This window comes from Chinchilla lanigera, unplaced genomic scaffold, assembly GCF_000276665.1.
Source record: "Chinchilla lanigera isolate Chin_1 unplaced genomic scaffold, ChiLan1.0 scaffold00055, whole genome shotgun sequence".
In the NCBI taxonomy this organism is placed as follows: domain Eukaryota; kingdom Metazoa; phylum Chordata; class Mammalia; order Rodentia; family Chinchillidae; genus Chinchilla; species Chinchilla lanigera.
The window spans coordinates 2,421,593-2,436,743 of record NW_004955456.1 but is presented as its reverse complement, the minus strand read 5'-3'; positions in this window follow the sequence as shown (position 1 = coordinate 2,436,743).

The following is a 15,151-nucleotide window of genomic DNA, read 5'->3' as shown; positions in this document are numbered from 1 at the left end:
GCCCCTGAGAACACCCTACTCAGCTGGCCCCATGCTTCCCATGCGCCCCTGAGAACACCCTACCTGCAGGAGGCTTGACATAAACTACACTGAAGGAACACAGTGCCAATGAAGAAAACGGTTCCGATCCTTGAGGTATGCACGTCCTGCTCAGTCATGGGCGACTCAACAGTCACTCGACTGAAGTCTTACCGTGAGTGGCTGGGAGGCCTGGCCCGAGTTCGCACATTGGCAGAGATTCTCCCTGGATGAGCAGAGGTGTCAGGGAGTAGGGACGGGGTGCCTGTACCTACACAATGCACAAATGTGCCTGTGGGAAGAGGACCAAAGACGCGAGAGTGCAAAATCCCTGAGTTGGCGAATCCACACCGGAAGGCTTCCCTGTTCTGTTCCCCTTCTTCTGCAGCCCGAGTCAGGCTCTGCTTGCTCATCCTGGGTCCCTCTTCAGAGCCACTTGTACCTGTCTCTTCACAGAGATGCACAGACAACACTTTCAGTGTGTGGAATCACACAGTGGCAGTGGCACCTGGGTTTGTACCGCTCCATTTGAATAATGCTTAAGGACAAGGTAAACATTAGGAATGAGCTATGTGTAAAGCCCAGGGAAGATACATTTATAACAAGAAGTACAATTAGCCCTGAAGTTATGATTACACCTGCTTCTATTTCTTTTACTGTGTCCACATTGTTCCCTGAATATAAAGAACATTCATGAAGGTTAATGACTCCAACATGGTACAGAACTCTCCCAAGAAACTGATTCCATTTCCTTACTTCCATTGGTTAGGACATGAAGACCAGTACTCACTGTTGGTCCATTATACATCAAATGCCTTTTTATATAGATGTGTGATAGAGGAGAGATATGTAGATATAGATACAGATAGGTAGATAGATAGATAGATAGATAGATAGATAGATAGATAGATAGAATCAGTCTTAGTTATGGTTCATAGTTTCTTAAATGTTCCCAGAACCATTGGAAATCCCTTTAAAGCAATAAAAATGTAAGACTCTAGCTTCAGAAAAGCAGGATAAGTGTACAAATTTGACATTGGGCATTGTAGTTTTGAACTGCATCGTTGTCTGGTTCTATCAAGTGCAATCACTGGAAATGTTTTCATTTTGTTTGTCAAATTTAAGATGTATTCAAAATATTTTGTGCTCATATTATCCGTAGTTTATATTTTATGCTATTTCAATGATTCTTTTCTATGAGTATTATGCCCCATCAGTGCAAGTTTAATTACTCTTGATCTATGATCAGTTCTACTATCTGCTAAGATCTTTATTCCTTCATTAATATACTTTTTATTTCAGAATATATTAAGCAGTCTCATTCATTTATATTTTAATGAATTTTAGAATCATTTTGTCAGGTTTCATAAAGTATCTCATTAGGCTTTTAATTGGAAATGTGGTAAATCTATAACTCTACTTGGGAAGAGTTGTCAGATCTTCTTGTATTCCTTCAAGTCACAATAAGACTTTCATATTTTTTCATGCTCACAAAGGCCCATAAAGAATTTCCTATGGCCTAAATCTTCCAATGAGTGCACATTTAGATCATGTTATATAACATGTTTTGCTTTGGTTTCTCACTGGTTTTTAGTGACAAGCTTCCCAGATGACAAAACACAGTGGGGCTCCAGGCAAGTGAAAGCGGACAGAAGAGGTGGCATGTAGGATGTGTCTCAAGCTGAATAAAAATAAAGGCTGACTTCATAGAAGCTTATAAAACAGAGGGTTTTAAAATAAGTCACAAGCAAGAGAAGTTTGAAAATCTCAGTATAGTTGAATTTAAACGTTCTACTTACTATACACTAAAGTTTGGAATGAATTTTAAAATTTGGAGCCAAATTCCACAGTGTTCTGTGGAAAGTGCTAACCACCATACATCTCACAGCACTAGATAAGAGGGTGAGATTTGCCCAGGGAGTGGACTCTGCCCTGTGACCCTGCCTCCCCCTGTGCATGTGAGGTGTGGTCACCGTCCAGGTGTCCCTTTGTCCTCTGTCTGCCCAGTGTCCGGGGATGTCCCCAAAAAGGGACCTATCTCCTTCATCCCCACCCCTGCTCAGAGCAGCAGTGACTGACCTTGATCTGCCTATTCTCCAAGCTATGCCTATTTGATGACCGTGTGTCACCTACAAGTCTGTGTGCTTTGTTGAAGGCTAGATATTCTTCTTTGCTAGTTTTCTCAGAAAATGTTTTCTTCCTGCAAATGTTTATCCAGTTTTAGAATTACAGCTGTATTGCACTTGACATAGAAGAGGTTAGTATTTGTGTGTTCAGGATTTTTGTTTTCATTTGGAAATTTGAAGTAATTTACCAGGCAATTTAGTATTACATCTTCATAAATCTTGGAAAATTTCTCGTATCTTACTATATGAACAGCACTCCTCCTAATTAATCTTCAATTAGTTTCATATTTCCATTTCACTAGTAATAATTTTTATTCTTTATATCTGCTTCTTTATGCTTTTTATCTTTTTTATCATATTCATTATGTCTTATCTTTTTGATGAAATTTACAAAGCTATAGTTTACTTTTCATTATAAATTTCAGTTTATTTACATGGTAACTATATATGATTAATGCTTAGTGGTTAATAATTGATATAATTTTAATTATGTGACTTCAACGTTCAATTTTAATGACATAAATTTTCTTAAATTTTATTTGGGGGTCTGAAATGTGTAATTTTCAGATTCATTCCATTTCCCTTAGCAGAGAATTACATCCATTTTTACACTGATGAATGTTTAGTAATTGTAATTATAATACTAACAGTAATGAAACTTAATAGTAATTATAATTGTAATTATTTTTAGAATGTTGAAATCTACTGTGTATTTTAATGCATGACATGCTGATAACAGTAAACTGCTGTATAGTTTTGTACCTTTACTTTGATGTATTTTTCTGAACCGCATTGCTATATTTTGTGAGCATTATATAATAGGTACTAACGAATATTTGTAATGAGTTGCAAAAAATGATCGGGTTCATTTTCCTCTGCCATTATCATGTTTTATAGAATTAACAGAAAGCAATCTTACTTCTCACAATTCACGTGGGTCTCCCGGCTGGTAACAGAGCTGTTCGTGCAGTACTGAAGCCCCCAGCTGGAAGGCGCCCAGCCCCACGGCTCCTGAAGCCCATGGTCACTGACACCACTGGGTCGGTACTGCCGTTTCCAGGTGTCACTTGTGTGACAGCACCATTATGAGGGTAATTCTCTGTTCATTCATCAGTTTTGCTCCTTCTTTCAGTAGAATTCTTTCAAACACACCTGTAAGAAACTATGCCTCTGGCCACTCCATCCAAGTCAGTTGCTTTTTCCTTTCAGATTTTGTTCAAAGATCCCACAAATCACTGCCGCTTTTAACAGCCCCTGTGTCTTGCTGGAAGAATCAGAACCCTTTGCTAAGATGGTGGACATGAGGTCAGAGGTGCTAAGTCTCTTCATTTGCATCTGTTAAAAATGAAGCATGTGACAACTACACATAATACATCTTTCCAATGTGAGGAGGACTCCATATTGCAGAATGAACATTGTCTATAGGGAGAGTCAGGACTCAGTGGTCCGGGGCAAGAGATTGGGACCACTGCAACTCATGTATCCCCTCAGCCCAGGAGCAGCCCTGGCCTTCTTGAGTTACACAAGTCCTTGTATAAATTAACTTATGTACCCTCTGGTAGTTCCAGTGTATATTATTTGCAGCCAGCTGTCTAAGTTTTATCCAGCTTTAACTTATCTTGCTTTTTTTTTTGTCAACTGACAGCAACATATTTCAGTATATGTGCTGCCGAAGCGAGCACCTGACAGCAACATAGTAGCTATTAAAAATAAGGCCATGGGCCGGGGAGATAGCTCAGTGGCACAAGCGCTTGCTTGGCAAGCACAGGGTCCAAAGGTTGATTCCTGGTACCACAGAAAAAACAAAAACCAAAAAACAACAAAAAAATAAGGCCACTAGCTAAATTTCTGCTCTTTCCACTTCGGCTATACTTTGCTACTCTATTAGTCAGCTTTCCTTAACTATAGTAAATACCTCATTTAAATCTACATTGGCTCAGTGTTAGAGGTTTCGGTCTGCGGTCTCCTGGCTGGCACTGTTGCTTGGGCCTGTGGAAGGCAGCTCATGGCGGTGGGGGAAGCACGGTGGAGAAAGCTCCCCACCTGTGGTAGCCAGGAAGCAAAGAGAGTGAATCAGGAAGAAGCCAAGGTCCTGATATCACCCTCAAGGGCGATCCCCCAAGGAGCAAACCCCTCTACAAAGGTTCCCACTCACCCAGGTTTGCACCACTTGCTACTAGAGCTTCGGGTTGGCTGTTGCTCAGTCCTTGATAGTATGGACCTTTGGAGACATCCCTGATCTGCAGTAAAGCAGCTCTCACTTCTGTATATGCTTGAGAAGGGAAAATAAGAATTTAGGAGCTGCAAAGTCTGTAAAGCCCTACTGTAACCAAGTGACAGATTAACATTATCCGTGATTTCAGGTGAGTGCCAGATGCTCCTTGTGTGATGTCCCAAGGATTCATTGCTGCTGCTGCATTCCATCCAGGGGCCTTATGGCCCCGTTAAACTTGAGGGAAACAGGAGATAATCCCAGATGGGGAAGTAGTCTCTAGGATGTCTGACAAATATGATTCAAGAACATCAAAGTCCAGGAAACTGAGGAAAAATTCTGAACCTGCCACAGACCCAAAGAGACTAACCCTTCATAAACTCACTGTGGTACTCTGGATGTCTCTTCATAGAGAAATAAAACACAGATGCAAAACTGGTGAAAGAAAAATAATTTGTAGAGTTGAATACAATGAGGCAATATTAATTTCTTAATTTTCACAACTGCATCATGGTACCATCCAAAAATCTTAGTGAAGGGGAGAAAAGATCTGGGTAAGGCATATGTAGAGGAGGTACTACCTTTGTGAAAATTTGATAAATTTGTAATTATTCAAACATAAAAATCATTTACAATGACAGTAGATAAAACATGACATAACCACTGTATGAAGGAATGTTATTTGTCCTGATCATTATGTCTAATTTTGTAATTTGTTCACAAAACATGTTACAAAATACTACAGTGATTTAAATTTGTTTGAGAAACAGATTGCAGTAGGTTACTAAAGTCTTATAGAAAACCCACAGTTTTATTTTCTTCTCAGATATATTCACTATCAGTGTTGGTGAACTGAAAAATGATAATACCCCAGACCTCAGGATAAGGAACTATTTCATGTGTACACGGGAGATGTGAAAGAAAATGTCAAAGCCAGAAGTTAGTCACATTTCCGCCTGACTTAGGCATTCAGCACAAGCTTGTTGAGTGGCTTCTGTTTGTAAATAGTGTTCCAGGAGCTGAACAGATGGGTGAAGAGGACAAAGCCCACACCCTTGTAGTTTCCATTCCAATGAGAGAGAGAGTGAAGCGAGTAAACTCACAGATACCTGATGTAGTTTCAGGTTACAATTCATGACGTTCAAGGTGGAGAAGGACCAAGCTTGCAATGCGCCAGTCCTGGAATACATGACCCAGCTTTAAGAAATCACATACAGAAAGTTCAGCAAAACCTAAATCAGGAATACACAAAACCTAAATCAGCCTCCAAAAGGAACTGCTAGAGGAACCAAATCACTAGAGTAGCCCTTGGCAGCCACCTCAGTAGCGAGCTCAGCAGATACTGGTCATGGGCATATGGTGGAAATGAGTTCACGGGGCCAGGAGAGTACAGGCTCAGAGTTGGCTGTCTTCTTCTGTCTCCACTTAAACATCCCGCCCAGGATGCCTGCCCTTGCAGACCTCACAGTGTGCACAAGCTCCCTCGGAAACCCTGGCCAGCCCTTCCAATTTCAGACATTTGGGTCAAGGAAGAGTTGGAAGTGAGAACCCTGTGGGTGCTGCAGGTGATGGCTATGCTTGTGGAAGCAGGAAGCTACTATATATATGTAGAGCGCTGCATGCCGTCAGTTGCTTTCTTGGATGTATTTTTTTTTACTCTCATTTTTACCTACATTTGGAGCCCCTTGTATTTAGTTTTAGGTTTCTATCTATTCCAGCAGCTTATGTTCTCTGTAATTCTAATAGTCAGGATAAATATATCTAAAAGTTTGTCCTTAGAGGCAGATAATTTTATCCCAAAATGTAACTTTTAACCTTCATCAACATCAGAAAAACCTGCTATCTATAGAGACCCATTAACACATTTCTGTTTTCCCAGTATATGTGATAAACAAGGACCTTAAATTCTACCTTAACAAAAAAAAAGACAACCCCCTTTGGAGTCAGTAAATCAAACACAGCAGTTTCCTTTCTGTGTAGTTGTTTGTACGGCGCTGACCTCTCTCTGGGGTTTGTGCTCGTGTCTAGTGGAGGGCGTTTGTCAAAGGCTGGCTGAGGTTGATGCTACAGCCTGCACCCGAGCACGGGGCTGCCTCTGCGTGAAGCTAATGAGTTCTGTGGGAGACACTCAGGCCATCCCCGTGGAAGCATGTTCCAGACAGCTAGCATCATCACTAATGATTTACCATCACGCCCTGCCCCTCGGGCTGACAGAACTGTTGATATAATGATTGCTTACCAATGAGCTTGGGTTATGTGAACCTCTGTAAATAAACAGTAAAGTAAAGCAGCGCTGAAATTAAAATAGATGAAAATGGTTTTAATTGACGCCCTGAAGGGTGAAGATGACGGAATAGAAACTGCAAGTACCATTTTGGTGTAGGTCTATTTGGACAAAGTTACTTGAAATCTATTTTTCCTTTCCCAAATAATATCAACTGTTGTTCCTCCATGAAAAAAGTCTCACTGAGTTTCATATGTACAGGTTTTGTGCCAAAGTACTTGGTAGTATTTAAGACATAAATGCCCCAAAATATGGAGCTCTTTGAGTAGACCGGCCAGTTTTCATGTATGCTCTGTGCCAGACTTCCATTTAGTAAGGCCAAATTTGAGGCCCATAGTGGAATTGAGATTTGTCTAGATCATGTCTGGGTCCCAGTGGTAAATTTATTTTGCTTAAGACTTTTGGCTGTAAAATGTTTGTCTTTGTACTCCTTGGCTTTGTGCTAATTTTAGTATCCTAGTACTTAGAACAAATGCTTTGATGTAAGTGAAAAAGGCAAACTTTCCACTTCTGCATGGAAATTCGCACGACTTCAGAACAAGAGGATCTCAAAGCAGCACAGTGCCCGATTATCTTCTGTGGTTGTAATTGTCTCCATAGTGGCACTGATAAACAAACATCTGCTGTAAATTTTAGGTCTACACATCAGCAAAGAGGAGAGAGTGGTTTGGAAGTAACCTGTGTGTCCAGAAAGCAAGCACAGAAGAAAGTGAAGAATCCGGTTGGAGGGTCATACCACGCAACCGCAGAACCTTGTGTATTCTATGAAATAACAAAAGTGGAGAGTCTTCAATAGTTCTATACTGTGAAAATTACTGATAGGTGTTTAGGAAGTTGAGAAGTTGGGCTGGGGATGTAGCTCAGTAATATCCATCCTCTCTGACTCTCTATCTATCATCTATCTATCTATCTATCTATCTATCTATCTATCTATCTATCTACCCTCAACTGGAATCCAGCATGTGCTAGGCTGTCAGTCTGCCACTCAAAACCAAATTGATCAATCAATGAAAAGAAATGTAGGAAGCTGTTAATAATGTGAGACCATGTGCAAACCCTTTCCGGTAAGAATTGGGAAGACACGGGCTATATTTTAAATAAATATCACTATTCCCATTTAGTAAATGAGAAAACTGGGGAAATATATCTATATATATATATATATAGATATATAGATATTGTTTTATATATAGGCTACATAGAATAAACAAGTTCTTTTACAGTATTAGAGATAAAACCCGGGACTTCTTCCTTGGTAGGCAAGTGGTCTGCCCCTGGGCTGAACTCCAGCTCCTAAACCAAATTCTTTTGAAGAAAAAGTTTATTGACAAAGTAGATAAAAATAATATAATCATACCTAAAATTAGTTTCGGGGGATTGTTTTTGCCAATTTTTTTCATTATTAGCAATGGTCCTGGGCTTCTGTAGAATGTTCTTCTCATTTCTTCCGTGAGTCTCCCAGGAAAGAAACATCCAAACACACAGATCTTTGGCTGCAGGGTCCACAGTTACAGAGGTCAAGGAGGGAACGGGCTGCAGTGAGGGAAGGAAGCAGCCCCAGATTTCTGCAGAAGGCTCCAGGCAAATCTGCTGCCCGATAAGTCAAGGCCCAGGGCAGCCTCTGGCGTTCCTGGCACTTTCTAATTCAGGGCCACAACCACCTCAACTTCGAAATTAATTACACTTAATGCTTTATTGAATTTCTCAATTACAGTTCACTCCTGGCCAAGCCTCTCCCCTGAATTTGCAGTATGATATCATTGCTTTGTTCCTCAATGAGAAGCAATTGGCACTTGCTTGTCTTTTCTCATTAATAGGGATGAAAAACTGATTTCTGGCTACCCTGGAATTACACTCATTTCTGAAAACACTGTGCTTCACTGCAGTGGCTGCAAACACTGTTGTACTTGGGAGTCCTGTTTGCAAAATCCTCTCGTCCGCATCTGACCCCAAGAACGTGGGATTTACTTGCTGTGGGATTACAGAAAGGCTTGAGAACGTTTGAAAACCAAGTGGCTCTGAACGCGTTAAGGTTTGAGAATCACACTTCATTAACCTTTCTGCTCATGGATGCAATAGATTCTTCAAGTAATCAGTGAAAAATTGCAGCTATCCACGTATTATACTTTGACATCAAAAAAATAGCTAAGCAGGTATTGAAATAAAATCTCTGTTGTTTCCAACCAGAGAGATTATTTAGCAATTTTAACTTTTCAATATACTGGCTTCCAACTCAAGAACACACATTCAATTTTTTAAAATTAAGGTCTTTATTTTGTGGTTTCTCAATTATTGAAAGATAAATTTACTTACATATATTTTTAGATTTTTTATTTTAAAAATGAAAAAAACTGACAAAACAACAATGAAGGCAGAATCAAAACAACACAAAAATAACACAAATGATACATGACCTCTAAACAAAATGATAGAAATTTACAGTGGTTGCTATATTCAACAAAGTTGCTCAGTCCACTAGACATAAGAATGTAAGACTGATCAAACAAGCAAAGACAGTAACAAGTAATTAAAAAAAAAACAAAACATTGGAAATGATGCAGAGCTTCACCATACAAGATGGTAGGAACTCAACAATAATTCTTACACTGCGTATAGTTCTCCATCATCCTTCTGGTGGCTGAAGAAAATTTAAATTAGACCAGCACACCCCTCCCATATTCTTCTCTATTTTAAAGAGAAAAATATAAAAATAACAAAAGAGTTTCAAAACAGGCTAGTAGGAGAGTAACAATAACTAATCATTGTACATTGTTTTCTTTGTAGTAGTTATTCAGAGTACAAGATATAGGCATGAAATCTTGCCAAAACAATATTAGCACAAACCTCTCTTTTCAATGAACTAAAAGAAATTAACTATCTTTATTATCTTGTGTATAAATATTTTTTTCTTTTTCCTTTCCTTCCTTTCCCTTTTCCTCTATCACAGTCTTCTTCAATGGAGTAAAAAGACAACACACAGAGTGGGAAAAATTTATAGCTAATTTTCCCTCAGACACAAAACTTCTATAAAGAACATGTAAAGAACTGAAAAAAATAAGACCCCCAAATTCAAAGACGGGCATCCAAAAATGGGCATCTGAAATGAATACCTTCTTCTCAGACAAAGAAATACAAATGGGAAATAAATACATAAAAAAATGTTCAGTGTCATTGGTCGTTTGAGAGATACAAATTAAAACAACACTGAGATTCCATCTCACCCCAGAAAGAATGACTCTCAACAAGAAATCAACCAATAACAAATTCTGGATGGGCTGTTTGGGGAAAAAGAAAATCTTCTCTGCTGTTGATGAGAGTGTAGACTGGTGCAACCACTGTGGAAATCAGTGCAGAGATTTCTCAAAAAGTGGGATTCAAGGTCCCATTCCACCCAGCTACTCTCCTTCTTGACATTTTCCCAGAAGACTTAAAAAAATCATACCACAGTGATATATGTGGCTCCATGTTTATAGCAGCACAATTTGTAATAGTTAAATCTTGGGAACAACCGAAATGTCCATCAACCAAGGAATGGATAAAAAAAATGTATTTTTTTTATATATTGGAGTATTATTTAGCCATAAAGAAAGGCAAACTGGAGACTTTCATAGGTAAATGGATGCAACTAGTAAACATACTCATAAGTGAAGTAAACCAGACGCACGTGTATAAACACTGTATTGTCTCACTTGTGTAAGAAACTGAGAGTAAATAAGAGTCGAAATGTACAATAGATATTGTGAATTGCCCCCTCCTATTCTGCAAAGACAGGATGGAGGCAGTCAAGTCTGGGTACCAAACTATAAACTTGAAAGGACCCTGTATACACATGATCCACAGAAAGGCATTTGCTGATATCATAGAGAAATAATTCAAATCTAAGCAAAACAATAGCAGCAGTGGTGAAAAATTACACTTTGCTTTTGCAGTAGTGGGGATGCAATCCAGGGACACTCCACCAAGGAACTATATTCCCACCCCCTTTTAGTTTTTAGTTTTGTAGCAGAGTCTCCCTAAGTTGTAGGGGTTGAATTTGTGACCCTTGGAACTCGGCTAGGGTTATTTTTCACTATAATAAACTCTTAATTTTACTTAGCTATTTCCTCCGACAATGCCTTTTTTTTTTTTACAGTGGACATCAATCTCCCTTACTCATCACAAAACATTGGAGATGATGACTACTGCTACATTCTTTCAGAAACAAATCAAGACCTTGGGAAGCTTGTTTCTTCTAACATCATGTATTTAGGTCAATTTAAATGTTAGTTCAGCCATTGCAGCACTAAAGAAGTTCTGTCGTTCTTTGTGTACCTACCTGTCATTGTCTATCAATCACCACATACCTATATATTCAAGATGGGCTGTATTCAAAATGGAAGAAGAACAAGAAATACATAGTGTTTTGCTGAAAATAATTCAGATACTGAACAAATTAAAAGGAATATTAATATTCATTAAGTGCTTCTTGTGGGATTGAATTCCCTAAGCACGTAGCACATTTCTTCTAGCTGTATTTTCTGGTGATTTTTCAGTGTAGCTCTGGATTTCTCAAGCAGCAGGGAAATGAGAATAAAAATTGTATATGTGATCATATTATAAATATAATATCAAAACACTTTTATGCTTTTGTCTTTTCTTGATACAAGTATTTAGTGAACTTGGGATACGGTCTCTTTGTTGTATGATTGTGGTTGCAAAGGAGTCATTAATCGTATGAATGAATTGAGAAATGAGAAACTTTTTAAAAAATTCTGCTAGCTTTTGTATTATTAGGCAGGAAACTGGAGGACTTATGTGCACAGGCTGCATGTCTGTTCTGTAAGGGTGGTTCCCAATCCAGGACACTGTAATTTGCAATTGGATCAAAGAAGACATTATTGGGGATTTTCTAAACAGATCATTTTAAGCTTTTTTTTCCCAGAGTTTTGAGACAGAATCTTGCTATGCAGCTCAGGCCAGCCTGGAACTCCTGGAAATCCTCATGTCTCAGCCTTCTATGTGCTGGGATTACAGGTGTGCACTACCACACCCAGTTTGACTTCTTGATTTTTTTTCTGAAATAATTGGAGATTGACAAGTAAATATGAGAAATGCAACAAAAATCTCCTATTCAGTTTTCTCAGTGTAACTTCCTGTATACTTTAATACCCTGCCATAGACAGGAAATTGGTTGTAGACATTCCAGCCCTGTCTTAGTCACTTTTCTATTGTCCTGTTGAGACAAAATACCTAATGCCCCAAATTAAGGAAGGAAAGGTTTATTTAGCTCAGTTTATGGAAGTTTCGGTCCATTATAAGCTGGCTCCAAGGCAGGCTGGCATGGCTAAGGGGCAACGGTTCATGGTGGTGGAAGACAGCAAAAGCAACAAGAGCACAAAGCAGGAGAGCAAGCTTCATTTCCTCTCTTACACTGTATGCAGGCTACGTGCCCTAGGGTAGGTCCTCTACACTCTAGGATAAAGGACTGCTGAATCACTTAGTTAAGTGTCTCAACTTCTCAAGTTGACATAATGTATCAACCACTAGGGTCCCCCCTTTTCTGGCTGTCTCCAACTTTCCAGCATGCCCTGTATGCCTGTGTGTGCCCGTGAGTGTACATCTAAGCACACGTGGAATTCTGTGCAGCGTCATCAGAGGTGTAGCTTTATTTTACCTTCATGATGGTCAGCACACAGGTGTTGCCATCACTAACAGGTTCTCCTGTGAACCTTCTCTGCCCTGAGCATCTCTGTCCCTTTCCTCTGCCCTGGCAACTGTAGTCTGCTTTGTGTATCTATGGGCTTGTGATTTCATGAGTGTTACCAAAGCAGAGTGGTGTAGTGTGCACTCTCTTTGAGATTGGCACTTCTATCCACCCACAGTGTAATTCCCTTGAGATGCACTTTCTCCGTCAATTGTCTTCTCTTTTCGTTAACACACATATTTCCACGGTAAGGAAACACTCTTGTGTCCCCTTCCATCTCTTGTTGGGTATATTTGGTTGTTTTTAGGTTTTGGCTTCTTGGCCTGTAAGTGCTGTGAACATCATGCACAGTTTTTGTGTGACTCTGCACTTCGCTGGGACCCATGCCCAGCTGGGAAATTTCTGGGTTGCGTGTTCAATTTGGTAAGAAGCAGCCTCAGGGATTTTCAGTGTGGCCATGAGCATTTTACACTCCCACTGACTACATAGGAGTGAGCCAGGCTCTCAGCATCCTTGCCAGTATTTTATTTTAATTTTCACCAAAATGTCTTAAATGTCTGACTTCTCTCTTTGTGGTTCTCCTTTGCACGTCCCAAGTAGTGAGTGACTGGGAACAGTTCTTCATGAGTTTGTCTGCCTTCTATGTGCTCAGCCTCCTTCATGAAAAATCCTCTTATGTTGGGGCCCATTTATATTGTCCTGACTGTGTGTTTCTTGCTTGTATGCTTCCTTTTAACTGTGAACTTCTCTGAAATTCTCAGGAAAGAGTTCTTTGTATATGTGCTGCCAAAGTCAGCACAGGGTTCTTCACAAAGTACTGTAGATTTTAACTTTCTAATGTACCAAGTTGTAAAGAGTCTTAAAAATTAAATTACATTGATCTTTCTCTCAAATTCCACTTACCTGATTATAAGCAAATGTCTGTATATAGGAAGAGAGATTTCAAATTTATCTGGTTTGGGGTGTAGCTCTATGTTTTCTGTGATCTCTGACCCTAATTGGTACCACACAGTCTCTGAAAACACCTCAGGATGAGAACTTTACCTTAAATATCTAATTTGCTATTATTATTATCATCATCATCATCATCATTATTAATTTTGCTTTGTGCATGTATAAACCATAGAATTGGTTGATAAAATGTAACATTTCTAGTGAGGATTAAGGTACAGATTTTTAGTTAGTTCACATAGATTTTTACTTCTAAGTCTCTCTCTCTCTCCCTCTCCTACTCTTTCTCTTTTTCTCTTCCTCTCTCCCCATCCCTCTCTCCCTCCTTCTTTCTCTCTCTCTCAATCTCTCTCTCCCCCTCCATCTCTCTCCCTCTCTCCCTCTCTCTCCTTCTCCCCCCTCTATCTATCTCTCTACCCACCTAAAAATCTTCCCATCCTTAGATTCCCCAGTGTTCAGTCATGCCCGTGAATTACTGTGCACTTCTTTTGATGGCTAACGAAATGCCACTCTCTACTGAGTTATTTTGCCATCTCTGCTCATTCTGAAAACTGAACGCTGGATATCAGTCAAATCTCTTGATTTGATATTTGAAGTTTTAAAGTAACTGTAGATTCACATGCAATTGTAGAAATAACACAGATAAACCCAATGCACCTTTCACTTGCCCCCCACCATGGTAATGTCTTGCCTAAATGTAGTATAATATCATAACCAGGAAACTGACCCTGGTGAAATCTGTCTACTCCCTTCACTTCCCCCCCATTTTCCATGCTTCAGTTCTGTGTATAGACGGATTCTGTGAAGTCAATTCAGTTTATGTACAGAAGAGACCCGTCTGAAGGTGTCCTTTGCTACCTTAAGTCATAGCCACGTTCTCCCTGTCTCCCTCTCTGACCTGTGGCAACCATGAACTCATGAAGTCATTCTTCAGCTGCTTGACTCTGTGTTGTCAAGAGTGCGTGTGGAGGGCTGGGGATTTAGCTCAGCGGCAAAAGCGCCTGCCTGGCAAGCGCAAGGTCGTGAGTTCGGTTCCCGGTACCGGAGAAAAACCAAAAAAAAAAAAAAAAAAAAAAAAAAAAGAGTGCGTGTGGGTGTAACCGTGCAGCGAAGATTTGATGCTCTTGCTTTTCACGTACACTCCCGCCCCGTGCGTCTGTCCACATCGCTGTGTCCTTCCGCAGGCACATCTGTCTACTGCTCTGCGTGTCTCGTGGAATGGGTGTACCAGTTTGTTTAAGCATCCATATATAAAAGGTGCTGGTATTGTTTCCGGGTTTTTGCTGTTACAAATAAGAACGCTGCAGGCATTCCTGTACAGTGTTTTTGTGCCTATGGAAACAAACTTTGGGAAAATGGCCAGGCCAGTAGCAGCTGGCCCAAGCGGTGAGCACACAGACGTTTGTGAGAGGGTGGCTCTGTTGCTTTGTCAGTGTCCACACTCTCCCTCTGGCCATGGACGAGTCACCCTATTTCCCACACCCTACTCAGCACGTGGTACTGATCATTATTTTCCATCTTACCATTCTGATGGATGTGTGGCGTTGTGTCAGTATGGTTTCACTTGCATTTCTTTAATAACTACAAATGTTGGATGTCTTTCCATGTCTCACTGGTATGGAGGCATTAAGACACATTCTCAATGTCTTTAACCCATTGCGATGGTGAATCTTACATGGCAGTGTGTCTCTGCTAAGGGATGCCCAGCGAGACGGAAAATCATTATTTCTGGGTGCCTCTGAATGTGTTTATCCAAAGAGCTTAGTATTTGATTCTACAGATTGAGTAAAGGCTATCTTTACCAATATGGACTGGCTTTATCCAATTTCTAGCAGTCCTGGACAGCAGGAAGAACAGGCAGGAAAGGCAAATGCAAT